Here is a 26,877-nt window from a genome sequence, read left to right on the forward strand (position 1 = left end):
TGTGTTTCTGAGTATAAGTCCATTCATAGTTTACAAACATCATCTAACTAACTTGGCTCCTAAAAAGGAAATTCACCCATCAGACCAATTTAGCTACTGAATAATACTGGACAATTTAACACATAACTGCACATGCAGATAGAGTGACCAGGTTCTGCATTTTTCTTTAACAATTATAAAAAATACAACAGAAAGCCAAAATTGCCAGCTGGATGAAATAGCTCAGTTGGTAGAGCAGTAGACTGAAGATCTAAAGGTCCCTGGTTCAATCCCGGGTTTAGGCACATTTTGAACTTCTGCTTTGCATGCCACAAATGCTATTTGGAGTCAACTCATATTGACGTTGTTTATAATGATCAAAACCATTTATCAAGCTGATCGATAAGACAACCATTTCAACATATTTTTTACATTCTGTCTTTCTGTCAAACTTGCTTCCACCTCTCTTGTATTCAACTTTACCTGCTTTATTTGCCAATTCTTCCTTTAATTGAAAGTAAAGCTTTGCCTGCATCAGCCTCGAGTTCCCCTTATACAAAACTGTTAGTAGTCAGATGACCTAGTTTGCCTACCCTCGCCATATAGGTCTGTGTCTCTGAGTATAAGTCCATTCATAGTTTACAAACATCTTCTAACTAACTTGGCTCCTAAAAAGGAAATTCACCCATCAGACCAATTTAGCTGCTGAATAATATTGGACAATTTAACACATAACTGCACATGCAGATAGAATGACCAGGGTCTGCATTTATCTTTAACAATTATCAAAAATACAACAGAAAGCCAAAATGGCCAGCTGGATGAAATAGCTCAGTTGGGAGAGTGTTAGATTGAAAATCTAAAAGTCCCTTGTTCAATGCTGGGTTTCGGAAAAGTCTGAGAGGTTTCTTGCTTCTCACAAAATATTTCTTGGTATCAGCTCAAGTTTTTCTTTCTTTATTTATCAAAATATTTGATCAACTGATCGACAACATGATCAATTCAACATAGAATTGTCTTTCTGTCCTCCTTCTAAATTTGCTTCCACCTCTCTTGCATTCAGCTTCGACTACAAATGTTTCCTATTTCATGCTTTTTTGTAAAGTAAACTCTTGTCTGCATCAGCTTCCACTTCTCCTTGAACACAGATTTCAGTATTCAGATGACATAGCTTACCTACTCAGGCCAAATACCTCTGTGTAATATGGTGCTAGTCCATTCAGAGTAAAAAACAAAAGCTACCTAACCTGGATCCGAAAAATGCTATTTACCTATTGCACCCGTTAAGTGATGAATGATACAGGACATCTTAAAACATAGCTCTAGCATGAGGTTGAGCATCTATTTTCTTGGGAAGTTTAAAAGAAAGGATGAAGACCCAAACTACCAGCAGGCCGAAATAGCTCAGTTGGGAGAGCGTTAGACTGAAGATCTAAAGGTCCCTGGTTCAATCCCGGGTTTCGGCACAATTTCAACTTCTGCTTTTCATGTCACAAAAGCTGTTTGGAGTTAAATCAACGCTCTTCTTTATCAAAACCTTTTATCAATCTGATCAACAACACAATCAATTCAACATATTATTTACTTTCTGTCTTCCTTTCAAACTTGCTTCCACCTCTCTTGTATTCAACTATGCCTCATTTATTTGAAACTTCTTGCTTTATTTTAAAGTAAAGCTTTGCCTGCATCAGCCTCCAATTCCCCTTATACAAAACTGTCAGTAGTCAGATGACATAGCTTGTACACCCTGGCCATATAGGTCTGTGTTTCAGAGTATAAGTCAATTCAGAGTTTAGAAAAAAAAATTCTACCTACATTGTCCCCTAAAAAGGATATTCACTCATCAGACCAAGTTACCTGCTGAATGATACTGGACACTTTAACACATAACTATAAACGAAAATAGAATGACCAGGTTCTGTATGTATCGTCTACAATTATTAATAATACATCAGGAGGCCACAGGGACTTGTTGGCTGAAATATCTCAGTTGGGAGATCGTTAGACTGAAGAGCTTAAGGTACCTGATTCAATCCTGACTTTCAGCACAGTGCGAGGGGATCCTACATTCTTGCAAAATATTTCTTGAAATCAGCTCTAGGTTTTTTTTCCTTTATTTCTCAAAATATTTTATCAACTGATCAACAACATGATAACTTCAACAAAAAGTTGTCTTTCTGTCCTCCTTCTAAACTTGCTTCCACCTCTCTTGCCATCAGCTTTGATGACGAATTTATTCCATTTTATACTTTTTTCAAAGCAAACTCTTGTCTGCATCAGCTTTCACTTCTCCTTGAACAAAGTTGTCAGTATTGAGATGACATAGCTTACCTACTCAGGCGACATACGTCTGTGTAATACAGTGCTGGTCCACTTAGAGTTTTAAAAGAAAAACGACCTAACATTTATCCCAAAAACGCTACTCACCCATTTCACCAGTTAGCTGCTGAACAATGCAGGACACATTAAAACACAGCTCTAACCTCAGATTGAAAATCCAGGTTCTGCATCTCTGTTCTGGGATTGTTCAAAAAAAGAGGCTGAATACTATAACTGCTGGCAGGCCGAAATATCTCAGTTGGGAGAGCGTTAGACTGAAGATCTAAAGGTCCCTGGTTCGATCCCGGGTTTCGGCACATTTTGAACTTCTGCTTTGCATGCCACAAAGACTATTTTGAGTCAACTCATATTGACTTTGTTTATAATGATCAAAACCTTTTATCAAGATAATCGACAATACAATTAATTCAACATATTATTTACTTTCTGTCTTTCTTTCAAACTTGCTTCCACCTCTCTTGTATTCAACTTTGCCTCCTTTATTTCCCAATTCTTCCTTTAATTGAAAGTAAAGCTTTGCCTGCATCAGCCTCCAGTTCCCCTTATACAAAACTGTTAGTAGTCAGATGACCTAGCTTGCCGACCCTCGCCATATAGGTCTGTGTTTCTGAGTATAAATCCATTCATAGTTTACAAACATCATCTAACTAACTTGGCTCCTAAAAAGGAAATTCACCCATCAGACCAATTTAGCTACTGAATAATACTGGACAATTTAACACATAACTGCACATGCAGATAGAGTGACCAGGTTCTGCATTTATCTTTAACAATTATAAAAAATACAACAGAAAGCCAAAATTGCCAGCTGGATGAAATAGCTCAGTTGGGAGAGCAGTAGACTGAAGATTTAAAGGTCCCTGGTTCAATCCCGGGTTTAGGCACATTTTGAACTTCTGCTTTGCATGCCACAAATGCTATTTGGAGTCAACTCATATTGACGTTGTTTATAATGATCAAAACCTTTTATCAAGCTGATCGATAAGACAACCATTTCAACATATTTTTTACATTCTGTCTTTCTGTCAAACTTGCTTCCACCTCTCTTGTATTCAACTTTACCTGCTTTATTTGCCAATTCTTCCTTTAATTGAAAGTAAAGCTTTGCCTGCATCAGCCTCGAGTTCCCCTTATACAAAACTGTTAGTAGTCAGATGACCTAGTTTGCCTACCCTCGCCATATAGGTCTGTGTGTCTGAGTATAAGTCCATTCATAGTTTACAAACATCTTCTAACTAACTTGGCTCCTAAAAAGGAAATTCACCCATCAGACCAATTTAGCTGCTGAATAATATTGGACAATTTAACACATAACTGCACATGCAGATAGAATGACCAGGGTCTGCATTTATCTTTAACAATTATCAAAAATACAACAGAAAGCCAAAATGGCCAGCGGGATGAAATAGCTCAGTTGGGAGAGTGTTAGATTGAAAATCTAAAAGTCCCTTGTTCAATGCTGGGTTTCGGAAAAGTCTGAGAGGTTTCTTGCTTCTCACAAAATATTTCTTGGTATCAGCTCAAGTTTTTCTTTCTTTATTTATCAAAATATTTGATCAACTGATCGACAACATGATCAATTCAACATAGAATTGTCTTTCTGTCCTCCTTCTAAATTTGCTTCCACCTCTCTTGCATTCAGCTTCGACTACAAATGTTTCCTATTTCATGCTTTTTTGTAAAGTAAACTCTTGTCTGCATCAGCTTCCACTTCTCCTTGAACACAGATTTCAGTATTCAGATGACATAGCTTACCTACTCAGGCCAAATACCTCTGTGTAATATGGTGCTAGTCCATTCAGAGTAAAAAACAAAAGCTACCTAACCTGGATCCGAAAAATGCTATTTACCTATTGCACCCGTTAACTGATGAATGATACAGGACATCTTAAAACATAGCTCTAGCATGAGGTTGAGCATCTATTTTCTTGGGAAGTTTAAAAGAAAGGATGAAGACCCAAACTACCAGCAGGCCGAAATAGCTCAGTTGGGAGAGCGTTAGACTGAAGATCTAAAGGTCCCTGGTTCAATCCCGGGTTTCGGCACAATTTCAACTTCTGCTTTTCATGTCACAAAAGCTGTTTGGAGTTAAATCAACGCTCTTCTTTATCAAAACCTTTTATCAATCTGATCAACAACACAATCAATTCAACATATTATTTACTTTCTGTCTTCCTTTCAAACTTGCTTCCACCTCTCTTGTATTCAACTATGCCTCATTTATTTGCAACTTCTTGCTTTATTTTAAAGTAAAGCTTTGCCTGCATCAGCCTCCAATTCCCCTTATACAAAACTGTCAGTAGTCAGATGACATAGCTTGTACACCCTGGCCATATAGGTCTGTGTTTCAGAGTATAAGTCAATTCAGAGTTTAGGAAAAAAAAATTCTACCTACCTTGTCCCCTAAAAAGGATATTCACTCATCAGACCAAGTTACCTGCTGAATGATACTGGACACTTTAACACATAACTATAAACGAAAATAGAATGACCAGGTTCTGTATGTATCGTCTACAATTATTAATAATACATCAGGAGGCCACAGGGACTTGTTGGCTGAAATATCTCAGTTGGGAGATCGTTAGACTGAAGAGCTTAAGGTACCTGATTCAATCCTGACTTTCAGCACAGTGCGAGGGGATCCTACATTCTTGCAAAATATTTCTTGAAATCAGCTCTAGTTTTTTTTTTTATTTCTCAAAATATTTTATCAACTGATCAACAACATGATAACTTCAACAAAAAGTTGTCTTTCTGTCCTCCTTCTAAACTTGCTTCCACCTCTCTTGCCATCAACTTTGATGACAAATTTATCCCATTTTATACTTTTTTCAAAGTAAACTCTTGTCTGCATCAGCTTTCACTTCTCCTTGAACAAAGTTGTCAGTATTGTGATGACATAGCTTACCTACTCAGGCGACATACGTCTGTGTAATACAGTGCTGGTCCACTTAGAGTTTTAAAAGAAAAACGACCTAACATTTATCCCAAAAACGCTACTCACCCTTTCACCAGTTAGCTGCTGAACAATGCAGGACACATTAAAACACAGCTCTAACCTCAGATTGAAAATCCAGGTTCTGCATCTCTGTTCTGGGATTGTTCAAAAAAAGAGGCTGAATACTATAGCTGCTGGCAGGCCGAAATAGCTCAGTTGGGAGAGCGTTAGACTGAAGATCTAAAGGTCCCTGGTTCGATCCCGGGTTTGGGCACATTTTGAACTTCTGCTTTGCATGCCACAAAGACTATTTTGAGTCAACTCATATTGACTTTGTTTATAATGATCAAAACCTTTTATCAAGATAATCGACAATACAATTAATTCAACATATTATTTACTTTCTGTCTTTCTTTCAAACTTGCTTCCACCTCTCTTGTATTCAACTTTGCCTCCTTTATTTCCCAATTCTTCCTTTAATTGAAAGTAAAGCTTTGCCTGCATCAGCCTCCAGTTCCCCTTATACAAAACTGTTAGTAGTAAGATGACCTAGCTTGCCGACCCTCGCCATATAGGTCTGTGTTTCTGAGTATAAGTCCATTCATAGTTTACAAACATCATCTAACTAACTTGGCTCCTAAAAAGGAAATTCACCCATCAGACCAATTTAGCTACTGAATAATACTGGACAATTTAACACATAACTGCACATGCAGATAGAGTGACCAGGTTCTGCATTTTTCTTTAACAATTATAAAAAATACAACAGAAAGCCAAAATTGCCAGCTGGATGAAATAGCTCAGTTGGTAGAGCAGTAGACTGAAGATCTAAAGGTCCCTGGTTCAATCCCGGGTTTAGGCACATTTTGAACTTCTGCTTTGCATGCCACAAATGCTATTTGGAGTCAACTCATATTGACGTTGTTTATAATGATCAAAACCATTTATCAAGCTGATCGATAAGACAACCATTTCAACATATTTTTTACATTCTGTCTTTCTGTCAAACTTGCTTCCACCTCTCTTGTATTCAACTTTACCTGCTTTATTTGCCAATTCTTCCTTTAATTGAAAGTAAAGCTTTGCCTGCATCAGCCTCGAGTTCCCCTTATACAAAACTGTTAGTAGTCAGATGACCTAGTTTGCCTACCCTCGCCATATAGGTCTGTGTGTCTGAGTATAAGTCCATTCATAGTTTACAAACATCTTCTAACTAACTTGGCTCCTAAAAAGGAAATTCACCCATCAGACCAATTTAGCTGCTGAATAATATTGGACAATTTAACACATAACTGCACATGCAGATAGAATGACCAGGGTCTGCATTTATCTTTAACAATTATCAAAAATACAACAGAAAGCCAAAATGGCCAGCTGGATGAATTAGCTCAGTTGGGAGAGTGTTAGATTGAAAATCTAAAAGTCCCTTGTTCAATGCTGGGTTTCGGAAAAGTCTGAGAGGTTTCTTGCTTCTCACAAAATATTTCTTGGTATCAGCTCAAGTTTTTCTTTCTTTATTTATCAAAATATTTGATCAACTGATCGACAACATGATCAATTCAACATAGAATTGTCTTTCTGTCCTCCTTCTAAATTTGCTTCCACCTCTCTTGCATTCAGCTTCGACTACAAATGTTTCCTATTTCATGCTTTTTTGTAAAGTAAACTCTTGTCTGCATCAGCTTCCACTTCTCCTTGAACACAGATTTCAGTATTCAGATGACATAGCTTACCTACTCAGGCCAAATACCTCTGTGTAATATGGTGCTAGTCCATTCAGAGTAAAAAACAAAAGCTACCTAACCTGGATCCGAAAAATGCTATTTACCTATTGCACCCGTTAAGTGATGAATGATACAGGACATCTTAAAACATAGCTCTAGCATGAGGTTGAGCATCTATTTTCTTGGGAAGTTTAAAAGAAAGGATGAAGACCCAAACTACCAGCAGGCCGAAATAGCTCAGTTGGGAGAGCGTTAGACTGAAGATCTAAAGGTCCCTGGTTCAATCCCGGGTTTCGGCACAATTTCAACTTCTGCTTTTCATGTCACAAAAGCTGTTTGGAGTTAAATCAACGCTCTTCTTTATCAAAACCTTTTATCAATCTGATCAACAACACAATCAATTCAACATATTATTTACTTTCTGTCTTCCTTTCAAACTTGCTTCCACCTCTCTTGTATTCAACTATGCCTCATTTATTTGAAACTTCTTGCTTTATTTTAAAGTAAAGCTTTGCCTGCATCAGCCTCCAATTCCCCTTATACAAAACTGTCAGTAGTCAGATGACATAGCTTGTACACCCTGGCCATATAGGTCTGTGTTTCAGAGTATAAGTCAATTCAGAGTTTAGAAAAAAAAATTCTACCTACATTGTCCCCTAAAAAGGATATTCACTCATCAGACCAAGTTACCTGCTGAATGATACTGGACACTTTAACACATAACTATAAACGAAAATAGAATGACCAGGTTCTGTATGTATCGTCTACAATTATTAATAATACATCAGGAGGCCACAGGGACTTGTTGGCTGAAATATCTCAGTTGGGAGATCGTTAGACTGAAGAGCTTAAGGTACCTGATTCAATCCTGACTTTCAGCACAGTGCGAGGGGATCCTACATTCTTGCAAAATATTTCTTGAAATCAGCTCTAGGTTTTTTTTCCTTTATTTCTCAAAATATTTTATCAACTGATCAACAACATGATAACTTCAACAAAAAGTTGTCTTTCTGTCCTCCTTCTAAACTTGCTTCCACCTCTCTTGCCATCAGCTTTGATGACGAATTTATCCCATTTTATACTTTTTTCAAAGCAAACTCTTGTCTGCATCAGCTTTCACTTCTCCTTGAACAAAGTTGTCAGTATTGAGATGACATAGCTTACCTACTCAGGCGACATACGTCTGTGTAATACAGTGCTGGTCCACTTAGAGTTTTAAAAGAAAAACGACCTAACATTTATCCCAAAAACGCTACTCACCCTTTCACCAGTTAGCTGCTGAACAATGCAGGACACATTAAAACACAGCTCTAACCTCAGATTGAAAATCCAGGTTCTGCATCTCTGTTCTGGGATTGTTCAAAAAAAGAGGCTGAATACTATAGCTGCTGGCAGGCCGAAATAGCTCAGTTGGGAGAGCGTTAGACTGAAGATCTAAAGGTCCCTGGTTCGATCCCGGGTTTGGGCACATTTTGAACTTCTGCTTTGCATGCCACAAAGACTATTTTGAGTCAACTCATATTGACTTTGTTTATAATGATCAAAACCTTTTATCAAGATAATCGACAATACAATTAATTCAACATATTATTTACTTTCTGTCTTTCTTTCAAACTTGCTTCCACCTCTCTTGTATTCAACTTTGCCTCCTTTATTTCCCAATTCTTCCTTTAATTGAAAGTAAAGCTTTGCCTGCATCAGCCTCCAGTTCCCCTTATACAAAACTGTTAGTAGTAAGATGACCTAGCTTGCCGACCCTCGCCATATAGGTCTGTGTTTCTGAGTATAAGTCCATTCATAGTTTACAAACATCATCTAACTAACTTGGCTCCTAAAAAGGAAATTCACCCATCAGACCAATTTAGCTACTGAATAATACTGGACAATTTAACACATAACTGCACATGCAGATAGAGTGACCAGGTTCTGCATTTTTCTTTAACAATTATAAAAAATACAACAGAAAGCCAAAATTGCCAGCTGGATGAAATAGCTCAGTTGGTAGAGCAGTAGACTGAAGATCTAAAGGTCCCTGGTTCAATCCCGGGTTTAGGCACATTTTGAACTTCTGCTTTGCATGCCACAAATGCTATTTGGAGTCAACTCATATTGACGTTGTTTATAATGATCAAAACCATTTATCAAGCTGATCGATAAGACAACCATTTCAACATATTTTTTACATTCTGTCTTTCTGTCAAACTTGCTTCCACCTCTCTTGTATTCAACTTTACCTGCTTTATTTGCCAATTCTTCCTTTAATTGAAAGTAAAGCTTTGCCTGCATCAGCCTCGAGTTCCCCTTATACAAAACTGTTAGTAGTCAGATGACCTAGTTTGCCTACCCTCGCCATATAGGTCTGTGTGTCTGAGTATAAGTCCATTCATAGTTTACAAACATCTTCTAACTAACTTGGCTCCTAAAAAGGAAATTCACCCATCAGACCAATTTAGCTGCTGAATAATATTGGACAATTTAACACATAACTGCACATGCAGATAGAATGACCAGGGTCTGCATTTATCTTTAACAATTATCAAAAATACAACAGAAAGCCAAAATGGCCAGCTGGATGAAATAGCTCAGTTGGGAGAGTGTTAGATTGAAAATCTAAAAGTCCCTTGTTCAATGCTGGGTTTCGGAAAAGTCTGAGAGGTTTCTTGCTTCTCACAAAATATTTCTTGGTATCAGCTCAAGTTTTTCTTTCTTTATTTATCAAAATATTTGATCAACTGATCGACAACATGATCAATTCAACATAGAATTGTCTTTCTGTCCTCCTTCTAAATTTGCTTCCACCTCTCTTGCATTCAGCTTCGACTACAAATGTTTCCTATTTCATGCTTTTTTGTAAAGTAAACTCTTGTCTGCATCAGCTTCCACTTCTCCTTGAACACAGATTTCAGTATTCAGATGACATAGCTTACCTACTCAGGCCAAATACCTCTGTGTAATATGGTGCTAGTCCATTCAGAGTAAAAAACAAAAGCTACCTAACCTGGATCCGAAAAATGCTATTTACCTATTGCACCCGTTAACTGGTGAATGATACAGGACATCTTAAAACATAGCTCTAGCATGAGGTTGAGCATCTATTTTCTTGTGAAGTTTAAAAAAAAAGGATGAAGCCCCAAACTACCAGCAGGCCGAAATAGATCAGTTGGGAGAGCGTTAGACTGAAGATCTAAAGGTCCCTGGTTCAATCCCGGGTTTCGGCACAATTTCAACTTCTGCTTTTCATGTCACAAAAGCTGTTTGGAGTTAAATCAACGCTCTTCTTTATCAAAACCTTTTATCAATCTGATCAACAACACAATCAATTCAACATATTATTTACTTTCTGTCTTCCTTTCAAACTTGCTTCCACCTCTCTTGTATTCAACTATGCCTCATTTATTTGCAACTTCTTGCTTTATTTTAAAGTAAAGCTTTGCCTGCATCAGCCTCCAGTTCCCCTTATACAAAACTGTCAGTAGTCAGATGACATAGCTTGTACACCCTGGCCATATAGGTCTGTGTTTCAGAGTATAAGTCAATTCAGAGTTTAGAAAAAAAAATTCTACCTACCTTGTCCCCTAAAAAGGATATTCACTCATCAGACCAAGTTACCTGCTGAATGATACTGGACACTTTAACACATAACTATAAACGAAAATAGAATGACCAGGTTCTGTATGTATCGTCTACAATTATTAATAATACATCAGGAGGCCACAGGGACTTGTTGGCTGAAATATCTCAGTTGGGAGATCGTTAGACTGAAGAGCTTAAGGTACCTGATTCAATCCTGACTTTCAGCACAGTGCGAGGGGATCCTACATTCTTGCAAAATATTTCTTGAAATCAGCTCTAGTTTTTTTTTTTTATTTCTCAAAATATTTTATCAACTGATCAACAACATGATAACTTCAACAAAAAGTTGTCTTTCTGTCCTCCTTCTAAACTTGCTTCCACCTCTCTTGCCATCAACTTTGATGACGAATTTATCCCATTTTATACTTTTTTCAAAGTAAACTCTTGTCTGCATCAGCTTTCACTTCTCCTTGAACAAAGTTGTCAGTATTGAGATGACATAGCTTACCTACTCAGGCGACATACGTCTGTGTAATACAGTGCTGGTCCACTTAGAGTTTTAAAAGAAAAACGACCTAACATTTATCCCAAAAACGCTACTCACCCTTTCACCAGTTAGCTGCTGAACAATGCAGGACACATTAAAACACAGCTCTAACCTCAGATTGAAAATCCAGGTTCTGCATCTCTGTTCTGGGATTGTTCAAAAAAAGAGGCTGAATACTATAGCTGCTGGCAGGCCGAAATAGCTCAGTTGGGAGAGCGTTAGACTGAAGATCTAAAGGTCCCTGGTTCGATCCCGGGTTTCGGCACATTTTGAACTTCTGCTTTGCATGCCACAAAGACTATTTTGAATCAACTCATATTGACTTTGTTTATAATGATCAAGACCTTTTATCAAGATAATCGACAATACAATTAATTCAACATATTATTTACTTTCTGTCTTTCTTTCAAACTTGCTTCCACCTCTCTTGTATTCAACTTTGCCTCCTTTATTTCCCAATTCTTCCTTTAATTGAAAGTAAAGCTTTGCCTGCATCAGCCTCCAGTTCCCCTTATACAAAACTGTTAGTAGTCAGATGACCTAGCTTGCCGACCCTCGCCATATAGGTCTGTGTTTCTGAGTATAAGTCCATTCATAGTTTACAAACATCATCTAACTAACTTGGCTCCTAAAAAGGAAATTCACCCATCAGACCAATTTAGCTACTGAATAATACTGGACAATTTAACACATAACTGCACATGCAGATAGAGTGACCAGGTTCTGCATTTTTCTTTAACAATTATAAAAAATACAACAGAAAGCCAAAATTGCCAGCTGGATGAAATAGCTCAGTTGGGAGAGCAGTAGACTGAAGATCTAAAGGTCCCTGGTTCAATCCCGGGTTTAGGCACATTTTGAACTTCTGCTTTGCATGCCACAAATGCTATTTGGAGTCAACTCATATTGACGTTGTTTATAATGATCAAAACCTTTTATCAAGCTGATCGATAAGACAACCATTTCAACATATTTTTTACATTCTGTCTTTCTGTCAAACTTGCTTCCACCTCTCTTGTATTCAACTTTACCTGCTTTATTTGCCAATTCTTCCTTTAATTGAAAGTAAAGCTTTGCCTGCATCAGCCTCGAGTTCCCCTTATACAAAACTGTTAGTAGTCAGATGACCTAGTTTGCCTACCCTCGCCATATAGGTCTGTGTGTCTGAGTATAAGTCCATTCATAGTTTACAAACATCTTCTAACTAACTTGGCTCCTAAAAAGGAAATTCACCCATCAGACCAATTTAGCTGCTGAATAATATTGGACAATTTAACACATAACTGCACATGCAGATAGAATGACCAGGGTCTGCATTTATCTTTAACAATTATCAAAAATACAACAGAAAGCCAAAATGGCCAGCTGGATGAAATAGCTCAGTTGGGAGAGTGTTAGATTGAAAATCTAAAAGTCCCTTGTTCAATGCTTGGTTTCGGAAAAGTCTGAGAGGTTTCTTGCTTCTCACAAAATATTTCTTGGTATCAGCTCAAGTTTTTCTTTCTTTATTTATCAAAATATTTGATCAACTGATCGACAACATGATCAATTCAACATAGAATTGTCTTTCTGTCCTCCTTCTAAATTTGCTTCCACCTCTCTTGCATTCAGCTTCGACTACAAATGTTTCCTATTTCATGCTTTTTTGTAAAGTAAACTCTTGTCTGCATCAGCTTCCACTTCTCCTTGAACACAGATTTCAGTATTCAGATGACATAGCTTACCTACTCAGGCCAAATACCTCTGTGTAATATGGTGCTAGTCCATTCAGAGTAAAAAACAAAAGCTACCTAACCTGGATCCGAAAAATGCTATTTACCTATTGCACCCGTTAAGTGATGAATGATACAGGACATCTTAAAACATAGCTCTAGCATGAGGTTGAGCATCTATTTTCTTGGGAAGTTTAAAAGAAAGGATGAAGACCCAAACTACCAGCAGGCCGAAATAGCTCAGTTGGGAGAGCGTTAGACTGAAGATCTAAAGGTCCCTGGTTCAATCCCGGGTTTCGGCACAATTTCAACTTCTGCTTTTCATGTCACAAAAGCTGTTTGGAGTTAAATCAACGCTCTTCTTTATCAAAACCTTTTATCAATCTGATCAACAACACAATCAATTCAACATATTATTTACTTTCCGTCTTCCTTTCAAACTTGCTTCCACCTCTCTTGTATTCAACTATGCCTCATTTATTTGCAACTTCTTGCTTTATTTTAAAGTAAAGCTTTGCCTGCATCAGCCTCCAATTCCCCTTATACAAAACTGTCAGTAGTCAGATGACATAGCTTGTACACCCTGGCCATATAGGTCTGTGTTTCAGAGTATAAGTCAATTCAGAGTTTAGAAAAAAAAATTCTACCTACCTTGTCCCCTAAAAAGGATATTCACTCATCAGACCAAGTTACCTGCTGAATGATACTGGACACTTTAACACATAACTATAAACGAAAATAGAATGACCAGGTTCTGTATGTATCGTCTACAATTATTAATAATACATCAGGAGGCCACAGGGACTTGTTGGCTGAAATATCTCAGTTGGGAGATCGTTAGACTGAAGAGCTTAAGGTACCTGATTCAATCCTGACTTTCAGCACAGTGCGAGGGGATCCTACATTCTTGCAAAATATTTCTTGAAATCAGCTCTAGTTTTTTTTTCTTTATTTCTCAAAATATTTTATCAACTGATCAACAACATGATAACTTCAACAAAAAGTTGTCTTTCTGTCCTCCTTCTAAACTTGCTTCCACCTCTCTTGCCATCAACTTTGATGACGAATTTATCCCATTTTATACTTTTTTCAAAGTAAACTCTTGTCTGCATCAGCTTTCACTTCTCCTTGAACAAAGTTGTCAGTATTGAGATGACATAGCTTACCTACTCAGGCGACATACGTCTGTGTAATACAGTGCTGGTCCACTCAGAGTTTTAAAAGAAAAACGACCTAACATTTATCCCAAAAACGCTACTCACCCATTTCACCAGTTAGCTGCTGAACAATGCAGGACACATTAAAACACAGCTCTAACCTCAGATTGAAAATCCAGGTTCTGCATCTCTGTTCTGGGATTGTTCAAAAAAAGAGGCTGAATACTATAGCTGCTGGCAGGCCGAAATAGCTCAGTTGGGAGAGTGTTAGACTGAAGATCTAAAGGTCCCTGGTTCGATCCCGGGTTTCGGCACATTTTGAACTTCTGCTTTGCATGCCACAAAGACTATTTTGAGTCAACTCATATTGACTTTGTTTATAATGATCAAAACCTTTTATCAAGATAATCGACAATACAATTAATTCAACATATTATTTACTTTCTGTCTTTCTTTCAAACTTGCTTCCACCTCTCTTGTATTCAACTTTGCCTCCTTTATTTCCCAATTCTTCCTTTAATTGAAAGTAAAGCTTTGCCTGCATCAGCCTCCAGTTCCCCTTATACAAAACTGTTAGTAGTCAGATGACCTAGCTTGCCGACCCTCGCCATATAGGTCTGTGTTTCTGAGTATAAGTCCATTCATAGTTTACAAACATCATCTAACTAACTTGGCTCCTAAAAAGGAAATTCACCCATCAGACCAATTTAGCTACTGAATAATACTGGACAATTTAACACATAACTGCACATGCAGATAGAGTGACCAAGTTCTGCATTTATCTTTAACAATTATAAAAAATACAACAGAAAGCCAAAATTGCCAGCTGGATGAAATAGCTCAGTTGGGAGAGCAGTAGACTGAAGATCTAAAGGTCCCTGGTTCAATCCCGGGTTTAGGCACATTTTGAACTTATGCTTTGCATGCCACAAATGCTATTTGGAGTCAACTCATATTGACGTTGTTTATAATGATCAAAACCTTTTATCAAGCTGATCGAAAAGACAACCATTTCAACATATTTTTTACATTCTGTCTTTCTGTCAAACTTGCTTCCACCTCTCTTGTATTCAAATTTACCTGCTTTATTTGCCAATTCTTCCTTTAATTGAAAGTAAAGCTTTGCCTGCATCAGCCTCGAGTTCCCCTTATACAAAACTGTTAGTAGTCAGATGACCTAGTTTGCCTACCCTCGCCACATAGGTCTGTGTGTCTGAGTATAAGTCCATTCATAGTTTACAAACATCTTCTAACTAACTTGGCTCCTAAAAAGGAAATTCACCCATCAGACCAATTTAGCTGCTGAATAACATTGGACAATTTAACACATAACTGCACATGCAGATAGAATGACCAGGGTCTGCATTTATCTTTAACAATTATCAAAAATACAACAGAAAGCCAAAATGGCCAGCTGGATGAAATAGCTGAGTTGGGAGAGTGTTAGATTGAAAATCTAAAAGTCCCTTGTTCAATGCTGGGTTTCGGAAAAGTCTGAGAGGTTTCTTGCTTCTCACAAAATATTTCTTGGTATCAGCTCAAGTTTTTCTTTCTTTATTTATCAAAATATTTGATCAACTGATCCACAACATGATCAATTCAACATAGAATTGTCTTTCTGTCCTCCTTCTAAATTTGCTTCCACCTCTCTTGCATTCAGCTTCGACTACAAATGTTTCCTATTTCATGCTTTTTTGTAAAGTAAACTCTTGTCTGCATCAGCTTCCACTTCTCCTTGAACACAGATTTCAGTATTCAGATGACATAGCTTACCTACTCAGGCCAAATACCTCTGTGTAATATGGTGCTAGTCCATTCAGAGTAAACAACAAAAGCTACCTAACCTGGATCCGAAAAATGCTATTTACCTATTGCACCCGTTAACTGGTGAATGATACAGGACATCTTAAAACATAGCTCTAGCATGAGGTTGAGCATCTATTTTCTTGGGAAGTTTAAAAGAAAGGATGAAGACCCAAACTACCAGCAGGCCGAAATAGCTCAGTTGGGAGAGCGTTAGACTGAAGATCTAAAGGTCCCTGGTTCAATCCCGGGTTTCGGCACAATTTCAACTTCTGCTTTTCATGTCACAAAAGCTGTTTGGAGTTAAATCAACGCTCTTCTTTATCAAAACCTTTTATCAATCTGATCAACAACACAATCAATTCAACATATTATTTACTTTCTGTCTTCCTTTCAAACTTGCTTCCACCTCTCTTGTATTCAACTATGCCTCATTTATTTGCAACTTCTTGCTTTATTTTAAAGTAAAGCTTTGCCTGCATCAGCCTCCAATTCCCCTTATACAAAACTGTCAGTAGTCAGATGACATAGCTTGTACACCCTGGCCATATAGGTCTGTGTTTCAGAGTATAAGTCAATTCAGAGTTTAGGAAAAAAAATTCTACCTACCTTGTCCCCTAAAAAGGATATTCACTCATCAGACCAAGTTACCTGCTGAATGATACTGGACACTTTAACACATAACTATAAACAAAAATAGAATGACCAGGTTCTGTATGTATCGTCTACAATTATTAATAATACATCAGGAGGCCACAGGGACTTGTTGGCTGAAATATCTCAGTTGGGAGATCGTTAGACTGAAGAGCTTAAGGTACCTGATTCAATCCTGACTTTCAGCACAGTGCGAGGGGATCCTACATTCTTGCAAAATATTTCTTGAAATCAGCTCTAGTTTTTTTTTCTTTATTTCTCAAAATATTTTATCAACTGATCAACAACATGATAACTTCAACAAAAAGTTGTCTTTCTGTCCTCCTTCTAAACTTGCTTCCACCTCTCTTGCCATCAACTTTGATGACGAATTTATCCCATTTTATACTTTTTTCAAAGTAAACTCTTGTCTGCATCAGCTTTCACTTCTCCTTGAACAAAGTTGTCAGTATTGAGATGATATAGCTTACCTACTCAGGCGACATACGTCTGTGTAATACAGTGCTGGTCCACTCAGAGTTTTAAAAGAAAAACGACCTAACATTTATCCCAAAAACGCTACTCACCCATTTCACCAGTTAGCTGCTGAACAATGCAGGACACATTAAAACACAGCTCTAACCTCAGATTGAAAATCCAGGTTCTGCATCTCTGTTCTGGGATTGTTCAAAAAAAGAGGCTGAATACTATAGCTGCTGGCAGGCCGAAATATCTCAGTTGGGAGAGTGTTAGACTGAAGATCTAAAGGTCCCTGGTTCAATCCCGGGTTTAGGCACATTTTGAACTTCTGCTTTGCATGCCACAAATGCTATTTGGAGTCAACTCATATTGACGTTGTTTATAATGATCAAAACCTTTTATCAAGCTGATCGATAAGACAACCATTTCAACATATTTTTTACATTCTGTCTTTCTGTCAAACTTGCTTCCACCTCTCTTGTATTCAACTTTACCTGCTTTATTTGCCAATTCTTCCTTTAATTGAAAGTAAAGCTTTGCCTACATCAGCCTCGAGTTCCCCTTATACAAAACTGTTAGTAGTCAGATGACCTAGTTTGCCTACCCTCGCCATATAGGTCTGTGTGTCTGAGTATAAGTCCATTCATAGTTTACAAACATCTTCTAACTAACTTGGCTCCTAAAAAGGAAATTCACCCATCAGACCAATTTAGCTGCTGAATAATATTGGACAATTTAACACATAACTGCACATGCAGATAGAATGACCAGGGTCTGCATTTATCTTTAACAATTATCAAAAATACAACAGAAAGCCAAAATGGCCAGCTGGATGAAATAGCTGAGTTGGGAGAGTGTTAGATTGAAAATCTAAAAGTCCCTTGTTCAATGCTGGGTTTCGGAAAAGTCTGAGAGGTTTCTTGCTTCTCACAAAATATTTCTTGGTATCAGCTCAAGTTTTTCTTTCTTTATTTATCAAAATATTTGATCAACTGATCGACAACAGGATCAATTCAACATAGAATTGTCTTTCTGTCCTCCTTCTAAATTTGCTTCCACCTCTCTTGCATTCAGCTTCGACTACAAATGTTTCCTATTTCATGCTTTTTTGTAAAGTAAACTCTTGTCTGCATCAGCTTCCACTTCTCCTTGAACACAGATTTCAGTATTCAGATGACATAGCTTACCTACTCAGGCCAAATACCTCTGTGTAATATGGTGCTAGTCCATTCAGAGTAAAAAAAAAAGCTACCTAACCTGGATCCGAAAAATGCTATTTACCTATTGCACCTGTTAACTGATGAATGATACAGGACATCTTAAAACATAGCTCTAGCATGAGGATGAGCATCTATTTTCTTGGGAAGTTTAAAAGAAAGGATGAAGACCCAAACTACCAGCAGGCCGAAATAGCTCAGTTGGGAGAGCGTTAGACTGAAGATCTAAAGGTCCCCGGTTCAATCCCGGGTTTCGGCACAATTTCAACTTCTGCTTTTCATGTCACAAAAGCTGTTTAGAGTTAAATCAACGCTCTTCTTTATCAAAACCTTTTATCAATCTGATCAACAACACAATCAATTCAACATATTATTTACTTTCTGTCTTCCTTTCAAACTTGCTTCCACCTCTCTTGTATTCAACTATGCCTCATTTATTTGAAACTTCTTGCTTTATTTTAAAGTAAAGCTTTGCCTGCATCAGCCTCCAATTCCCCTTATACAAAACTGTCAGTAGTCAGATGACATAGCTTGTACACCCTGGCCATATAGGTCTGTGTTTCAGAGTATAAGTCAATTCAGAGTTTAGAAAAAAAAATTCTACCTACATTGTCCCCTAAAAAGGATATTCACTCATCAGACCAAGTTACCTGCTGAATGATACTGGACACTTTAACACATAACTATAAACGAAAATAGAATGACCAGGTTCTGTATGTATCGTCTACAATTATTAATAATACATCAGGAGGCCACAGGGACTTGTTGGCTGAAATATCTCAGTTGGGAGATCGTTAGACTGAAGAGCTTAAGGTACCTGATTCAATCCTGACTTTCAGCACAGTGCGAGGGGATCCTACATTCTTGCAAAATATTTCTTGAAATAAGCTCTAGGTTTTTTTTTCTTTATTTCTCAAAATATTTTATCAACTGATCAACAACATGATAACTTCAACAAAAAGTTGTCTTTCTGTCCTCCTTCTAAACTTGCTTCCACCTCTCTTGCCATCAGCTTTGATGACGAATTTATCCCATTTTATACTTTTTTCAAAGCAAACTCTTGTCTGCATCAGCTTTCACTTCTCCTTGAACAAAGTTGTCAGTATTGAGATGACATAGCTTACCTACTCAGGCGACATACGTCTGTGTAATACAGTGCTGGTCCACTTAGAGTTTTAAAAGAAAAACGACCTAACATTTATCCCAAAAACGCTACTCACCCATTTCACCAGTTAGCTGCTGAACAATGCAGGACACATTAAAACACAGCTCTAACCTCAGATTGAAAATCCAGGTTCTGCATCTCTGTTCTGGGATTGTTCAAAAAAAGAGGCTGAATACTATAGCTGCTGGCAGGCTGAAATAGCTCAGTTGGGAGAGCGTTAGACTGAAGATCTAAAGGTCCCTGGTTCGATCCCGGGTTTCGGCACATTTTGAACTTCTGCTTTGCATGCCACAAAGACTATTTTGAGTCAACTCATATTGACTTTGTTTATAATGATCAAAACCTTTTATCAAGATAATCGACAATACAATTAATTCAACATATTATTTACTTTCTGTCTTTCTTTCAAACTTGCTTCCACCTCTCTTGTATTCAACTTTGCCTCCTTTATTTCCCAATTCTTCCTTTAATTGAAAGTAAAGCTTTGCCTGCATCAGCCTCCAGTTCCCCTTATACAAAACTGTTAGTAGTCAGATGACCTAGCTTGCCGACCCTCGCCATATAGGTCTGTGTTTCTGAGTATAAGTCCATTCATAGTTTACAAACATCATCTAACTAACTTGGCTCCTAAAAAGGAAATTCACCCATCAGACCAATTTAGCTACTGAATAATACTGGACAATTTAACACATAACTGCACATGCAGATAGAGTGACCAGGTTCTGCATTTATCTTTAACAATTATAAAAAATACAACAGAAAGCCAAAATTGCCAGCTGGATGAAATAGCTCAGTTGGGAGAGCAGTAGACTGAAGATTTAAAGGTCCCTGGTTCAATCCCGGGTTTAGGCACATTTTGAACTTCTGCTTTGCATGCCACAAATGCTATTTGGAGTCAACTCATATTGACGTTGTTTATAATGATCAAAACCTTTTATCAAGCTGATCGATAAGACAACCATTTCAACATATTTTTTACATTCTGTCTTTCTGTCAAACTTGCTTCCACCTCTCTTGTATTCAACTTTACCTGCTTTATTTGCCAATTCTTCCTTTAATTGAAAGTAAAGCTTTGCCTGCATCAGCCTCGAGTTCCCCTTATACAAAACTGTTAGTAGTCAGATGACCTAGTTTGCCTACCCTCGCCATATAGGTCTGTGTGTCTGAGTATAAGTCCATTCATAGTTTACAAACATCTTCTAACTAACTTGGCTCCTAAAAAGGAAATTCACCCATCAGACCAATTTAGCTGCTGAATAATATTGGACAATTTAACACATAACTGCACATGCAGATAGAATGACCAGGGTCTGCATTTATCTTTAACAATTATCAAAAATACAACAGAAAGCCAAAATGGCCAGCTGGATGAAATAGCTCAGTTGGGAGAGTGTTAGATTGAAAATCTAAAAGTCCCTTGTTCAATGCTGGGTTTCGGAAAAGTCTGAGAGGTTTCTTGCTTCTCACAAAATATTTCTTGGTATCAGCTCAAGTTTTTCTTTCTTTATTTATCAAAATATTTGATCAACTGATCGACAACATGATCAATTCAACATAGAATTGTCTTTCTGTCCTCCTTCTAAATTTGCTTCCACCTCTCTTGCATTCAGCTTCGACTACAAATGTTTCCTATTTCATGCTTTTTTGTAAAGTAAACTCTTGTCTGCATCAGCTTCCACTTCTCCTTGAACACAGATTTCAGTATTCAGATGACATAGCTTACCTACTCAGGCCAAATACCTCTGTGTAATATGGTGCTAGTCCATTCAGAGTAAAAAACAAAAGCTACCTAACCTGGATCCGAAAAATGCTATTTACCTATTGCACCCGTTAACTGATGAATGATACAGGACATCTTAAAACATAGCTCTAGCATGAGGTTGAGCATCTATTTTCTTGGGAAGTTTAAAAGAAAGGATGAAGACCCAAACTACCAGCAGGCCGAAATAGCTCAGTTGGGAGAGCGTTAGACTGAAGATCTAAAGGTCCCTGGTTCAATCCCGGGTTTCGGCACAATTTCAACTTCTGCTTTTCATGTCACAAAAGCTGTTTGGAGTTAAATCAACGCTCTTCTTTATCAAAACCTTTTATCAATCTGATCAACAACACAATCAATTCAACATATTATTTACTTTCTGTCTTCCTTTCAAACTTGCTTCCACCTCTCTTGTATTCAACTATGCCTCATTTATTTGAAACTTCTTGCTTTATTTTAAAGTAAAGCTTTGCCTGCATCAGCCTCCAATTCCCCTTATACAAAACTGTCAGTAGTCAGATGACATAGCTTGTACACCCTGGCCATATAGGTCTGTGTTTCAGAGTATAAGTCAATTCAGAGTTTAGAAAAAAAAATTCTACCTACATTGTCCCCTAAAAAGGATATTCACTCATCAGACCAAGTTACCTGCTGAATGATACTGGACACTTTAACACATAACTATAAACGAAAATAGAATGACCAGGTTCTGTATGTATCGTCTACAATTATTAATAATACATCAGGAGGCCACAGGGACTTGTTGGCTGAAATATCTCAGTTGGGAGATCGTTAGACTGAAGAGCTTAAGGTACCTGATTCAATCCTGACTTTCAGCACAGTGCGAGGGGATCCTACATTCTTGCAAAATATTTCTTGAAATCAGCTCTAGGTTTTTTTTCCTTTATTTCTCAAAATATTTTATCAACTGATCAACAACATGATAACTTCAACAAAAAGTTGTCTTTCTGTCCTCCTTCTAAACTTGCTTCCACCTCTCTTGCCATCAGCTTTGATGACGAATTTATCCCATTTTATACTTTTTTCAAAGCAAACTCTTGTCTGCATCAGCTTTCACTTCTCCTTGAACAAAGTTGTCAGTATTGAGATGACATAGCTTACCTACTCAGGCGACATACGTCTGTGTAATACAGTGCTGGTCCACTTAGAGTTTTAAAAGAAAAACGACCTAACATTTATCCCAAAAACGCTACTCACCCTTTCACCAGTTAGCTGCTGAACAATGCAGGACACATTAAAACACAGCTCTAACCTCAGATTGAAAATCCAGGTTCTGCATCTCTGTTCTGGGATTGTTCAAAAAAAGAGGCTGAATACTATAGCTGCTGGCAGGCCGAAATAGCTCAGTTGGGAGAGCGTTAGACTGAAGATCTAAAGGTCCCTGGTTCGATCCCGGGTTTGGGCACATTTTGAACTTCTGCTTTGCATGCCACAAAGACTATTTTGAGTCAACTCATATTGACTTTGTTTATAATGATCAAAACCTTTTATCAAGATAATCGACAATACAATTAATTCAACATATTATTTACTTTCTGTCTTTCTTTCAAACTTGCTTCCACCTCTCTTGTATTCAACTTTGCCTCCTTTATTTCCCAATTCTTCCTTTAATTGAAAGTAAAGCTTTGCCTGCATCAGCCTCCAGTTCCCCTTATACAAAACTGTTAGTAGTAAGATGACCTAGCTTGCCGACCCTCGCCATATAGGTCTGTGTTTCTGAGTATAAGTCCATTCATAGTTTACAAACATCATCTAACTAACTTGGCTCCTAAAAAGGAAATTCACCCATCAGACCAATTTAGCTACTGAATAATACTGGACAATTTAACACATAACTGCACATGCAGATAGAGTGACCAGGTTCTGCATTTTTCTTTAACAATTATAAAAAATACAACAGAAAGCCAAAATTGCCAGCTGGATGAAATAGCTCAGTTGGTAGAGCAGTAGACTGAAGATCTAAAGGTCCCTGGTTCAATCCCGGGTTTAGGCACATTTTGAACTTCTGCTTTGCATGCCACAAATGCTATTTGGAGTCAACTCATATTGACGTTGTTTATAATGATCAAAACCATTTATCAAGCTGATCGATAAGACAACCATTTCAACATATTTTTTACATTCTGTCTTTCTGTCAAACTTGCTTCCACCTCTCTTGTATTCAACTTTACCTGCTTTATTTGCCAATTCTTCCTTTAATTGAAAGTAAAGCTTTGCCTGCATCAGCCTCGAGTTCCCCTTATACAAAACTGTTAGTAGTCAGATGACCTAGTTTGCCTACCCTCGCCATATAGGTCTGTGTGTCTGAGTATAAGTCCATTCATAGTTTACAAACATCTTCTAACTAACTTGGCTCCTAAAAAGGAAATTCACCCATCAGACCAATTTAGCTGCTGAATAATATTGGACAATTTAACACATAACTGCACATGCAGATAGAATGACCAGGGTCTGCATTTATCTTTAACAATTATCAAAAATACAACAGAAAGCCAAAATGGCCAGCTGGATGAAATAGCTCAGTTGGGAGAGTGTTAGATTGAAAATCTAAAAGTCCCTTGTTCAATGCTGGGTTTCGGAAAAGTCTGAGAGGTTTCTTGCTTCTCACAAAATATTTCTTGGTATCAGCTCAAGTTTTTCTTTCTTTATTTATCAAAATATTTGATCAACTGATCGACAACATGATCAATTCAACATAGAATTGTCTTTCTGTCCTCCTTCTAAATTTGCTTCCACCTCTCTTGCATTCAGCTTCGACTACAAATGTTTCCTATTTCATGCTTTTTTGTAAAGTAAACTCTTGTCTGCATCAGCTTCCACTTCTCCTTGAACACAGATTTCAGTATTCAGATGACATAGCTTACCTACTCAGGCCAAATACCTCTGTGTAATATGGTGCTAGTCCATTCAGAGTAAAAAACAAAAGCTACCTAACCTGGATCCGAAAAATGCTATTTACCTATTGCACCCGTTAACTGGTGAATGATACAGGACATCTTAAAACATAGCTCTAGCATGAGGTTGAGCATCTATTTTCTTGTGAAGTTTAAAAAAAAAGGATGAAGCCCCAAACTACCAGCAGGCCGAAATAGATCAGTTGGGAGAGCGTTAGACTGAAGATCTAAAGGTCCCTGGTTCAATCCCGGGTTTCGGCACAATTTCAACTTCTGCTTTTCATGTCACAAAAGCTGTTTGGAGTTAAATCAACGCTCTTCTTTATCAAAACCTTTTATCAATCTGATCAACAACACAATCAATTCAACATATTATTTACTTTCTGTCTTCCTTTCAAACTTGCTTCCACCTCTCTTGTATTCAACTATGCCTCATTTATTTGCAACTTCTTGCTTTATTTTAAAGTAAAGCTTTGCCTGCATCAGCCTCCAGTTCCCCTTATACAAAACTGTCAGTAGTCAGATGACATAGCTTGTACACCCTGGCCATATAGGTCTGTGTTTCAGAGTATAAGTCAATTCAGAGTTTAGAAAAAAAAATTCTACCTACCTTGTCCCCTAAAAAGGATATTCACTCATCAGACCAAGTTACCTGCTGAATGATACTGGACACTTTAACACATAACTATAAACGAAAATAGAATGACCAGGTTCTGTATGTATCGTCTACAATTATTAATAATACATCAGGAGGCCACAGGGACTTGTTGGCTGAAATATCTCAGTTGGGAGATCGTTAGACTGAAGAGCTTAAGGTACCTGATTCAATCCTGACTTTCAGCACAGTGCGAGGGGATCCTACATTCTTGCAAAATATTTCTTGAAATCAGCTCTAGTTTTTTTTTTTTATTTCTCAAAATATTTTATCAACTGATCAACAACATGATAACTTCAACAAAAAGTTGTCTTTCTGTCCTCCTTCTAAACTTGCTTCCACCTCTCTTGCCATCAACTTTGATGACGAATTTATCCCATTTTATACTTTTTTCAAAGTAAACTCTTGTCTGCATCAGCTTTCACTTCTCCTTGAACAAAGTTGTCAGTATTGAGATGACATAGCTTACCTACTCAGGCGACATACGTCTGTGTAATACAGTGCTGGTCCACTTAGAGTTTTAAAAGAAAAACGACCTAACATTTATCCCAAAAACGCTACTCACCCTTTCACCAGTTAGCTGCTGAACAATGCAGGACACATTAAAACACAGCTCTAACCTCAGATTGAAAATCCAGGTTCTGCATCTCTGTTCTGGGATTGTTCAAAAAAAGAGGCTGAATACTATAGCTGCTGGCAGGCCGAAATAGCTCAGTTGGGAGAGCGTTAGACTGAAGATCTAAAGGTCCCTGGTTCGATCCCGGGTTTCGGCACATTTTGAACTTCTGCTTTGCATGCCACAAAGACTATTTTGAATCAACTCATATTGACTTTGTTTATAATGATCAAGACCTTTTATCAAGATAATCGACAATACAATTAATTCAACATATTATTTACTTTCTGTCTTTCTTTCAAACTTGCTTCCACCTCTCTTGTATTCAACTTTGCCTCCTTTATTTCCCAATTCTTCCTTTAATTGAAAGTAAAGCTTTGCCTGCATCAGCCTCCAGTTCCCCTTATACAAAACTGTTAGTAGTCAGATGACCTAGCTTGCCGACCCTCGCCATATAGGTCTGTGTTTCTGAGTATAAGTCCATTCATAGTTTACAAACATCATCTAACTAACTTGGCTCCTAAAAAGGAAATTCACCCATCAGACCAATTTAGCTACTGAATAATACTGGACAATTTAACACATAACTGCACATGCAGATAGAGTGACCAGGTTCTGCATTTTTCTTTAACAATTATAAAAAATACAACAGAAAGCCAAAATTGCCAGCTGGATGAAATAGCTCAGTTGGGAGAGCAGTAGACTGAAGATCTAAAGGTCCCTGGTTCAATCCCGGGTTTAGGCACATTTTGAACTTCTGCTTTGCATGCCACAAATGCTATTTGGAGTCAACTCATATTGACGTTGTTTATAATGATCAAAACCTTTTATCAAGCTGATCGATAAGACAACCATTTCAACATATTTTTTACATTCTGTCTTTCTGTCAAACTTGCTTCCACCTCTCTTGTATTCAACTTTACCTGCTTTATTTGCCAATTCTTCCTTTAATTGAAAGTAAAGCTTTGCCTGCATCAGCCTCGAGTTCCCCTTATACAAAACTGTTAGTAGTCAGATGACCTAGTTTGCCTACCCTCGCCATATAGGTCTGTGTGTCTGAGTATAAGTCCATTCATAGTTTACAAACATCTTCTAACTAACTTGGCTCCTAAAAAGGAAATTCACCCATCAGACCAATTTAGCTGCTGAATAATATTGGACAATTTAACACATAACTGCACATGCAGATAGAATGACCAGGGTCTGCATTTATCTTTAACAATTATCAAAAATACAACAGAAAGCCAAAATGGCCAGCTGGATGAAATAGCTCAGTTGGGAGAGTGTTAGATTGAAAATCTAAAAGTCCCTTGTTCAATGCTTGGTTTCGGAAAAGTCTGAGAGGTTTCTTGCTTCTCACAAAATATTTCTTGGTATCAGCTCAAGTTTTTCTTTCTTTATTTATCAAAATATTTGATCAACTGATCGACAACATGATCAATTCAACATAGAATTGTCTTTCTGTCCTCCTTCTAAATTTGCTTCCACCTCTCTTGCATTCAGCTTCGACTACAAATGTTTCCTATTTCATGCTTTTTTGTAAAGTAAACTCTTGTCTGCATCAGCTTCCACTTCTCCTTGAACACAGATTTCAGTATTCAGATGACATAGCTTACCTACTCAGGCCAAATACCTCTGTGTAATATGGTGCTAGTCCATTCAGAGTA

The 26,877-nt window shown here is 37.6% G+C and overlaps 11 non-coding genes across 11 annotated transcripts; all 11 read left to right on the forward strand.

Moving 5' to 3' along the window:
* Positions 1-1,372: 1,372 nt before the first annotated feature.
* Positions 1,373-1,445, forward strand: TRNAF-GAA (transfer RNA phenylalanine (anticodon GAA)). Its single transcript has one exon. It is a non-coding gene; the product is annotated as a tRNA-Phe (tRNA).
* Positions 1,446-4,291: 2,846 nt separating this feature from the next.
* On the forward strand, positions 4,292-4,364 carry TRNAF-GAA (transfer RNA phenylalanine (anticodon GAA)). Its single transcript has one exon. It is a non-coding gene; the product is annotated as a tRNA-Phe (tRNA).
* Positions 4,365-7,207: 2,843 nt separating this feature from the next.
* On the forward strand, positions 7,208-7,280 carry TRNAF-GAA (transfer RNA phenylalanine (anticodon GAA)). Its single transcript has one exon. It is a non-coding gene; the product is annotated as a tRNA-Phe (tRNA).
* Positions 7,281-11,293: 4,013 nt separating this feature from the next.
* Positions 11,294-11,366, forward strand: TRNAF-GAA (transfer RNA phenylalanine (anticodon GAA)). Its single transcript has one exon. It is a non-coding gene; the product is annotated as a tRNA-Phe (tRNA).
* A 1,676-nt stretch (positions 11,367-13,042) lies between these two features.
* Positions 13,043-13,115, forward strand: TRNAF-GAA (transfer RNA phenylalanine (anticodon GAA)). Its single transcript has one exon. It is a non-coding gene; the product is annotated as a tRNA-Phe (tRNA).
* A 1,096-nt stretch (positions 13,116-14,211) lies between these two features.
* TRNAF-GAA (transfer RNA phenylalanine (anticodon GAA)) lies at positions 14,212-14,284 on the forward strand. Its single transcript has one exon. It is a non-coding gene; the product is annotated as a tRNA-Phe (tRNA).
* Positions 14,285-15,960: 1,676 nt separating this feature from the next.
* On the forward strand, positions 15,961-16,033 carry TRNAF-GAA (transfer RNA phenylalanine (anticodon GAA)). The gene has a single exon. It is a non-coding gene; the product is annotated as a tRNA-Phe (tRNA).
* A 2,256-nt stretch (positions 16,034-18,289) lies between these two features.
* On the forward strand, positions 18,290-18,362 carry TRNAF-GAA (transfer RNA phenylalanine (anticodon GAA)). Its single transcript has one exon. It is a non-coding gene; the product is annotated as a tRNA-Phe (tRNA).
* Positions 18,363-19,459: 1,097 nt separating this feature from the next.
* On the forward strand, positions 19,460-19,532 carry TRNAF-GAA (transfer RNA phenylalanine (anticodon GAA)). Its single transcript has one exon. It is a non-coding gene; the product is annotated as a tRNA-Phe (tRNA).
* A 1,676-nt stretch (positions 19,533-21,208) lies between these two features.
* TRNAF-GAA (transfer RNA phenylalanine (anticodon GAA)) lies at positions 21,209-21,281 on the forward strand. Its single transcript has one exon. It is a non-coding gene; the product is annotated as a tRNA-Phe (tRNA).
* Positions 21,282-25,294: 4,013 nt separating this feature from the next.
* Positions 25,295-25,367, forward strand: TRNAF-GAA (transfer RNA phenylalanine (anticodon GAA)). Its single transcript has one exon. It is a non-coding gene; the product is annotated as a tRNA-Phe (tRNA).
* The last annotated feature ends 1,510 nt before the right edge of the window (positions 25,368-26,877 follow it).

Source organism: Triturus cristatus, chromosome 8 (genome assembly GCF_964204655.1).
Source record: "Triturus cristatus chromosome 8, aTriCri1.1, whole genome shotgun sequence".
Classification (NCBI taxonomy): Eukaryota; Metazoa; Chordata; class Amphibia; order Caudata; family Salamandridae; genus Triturus; species Triturus cristatus.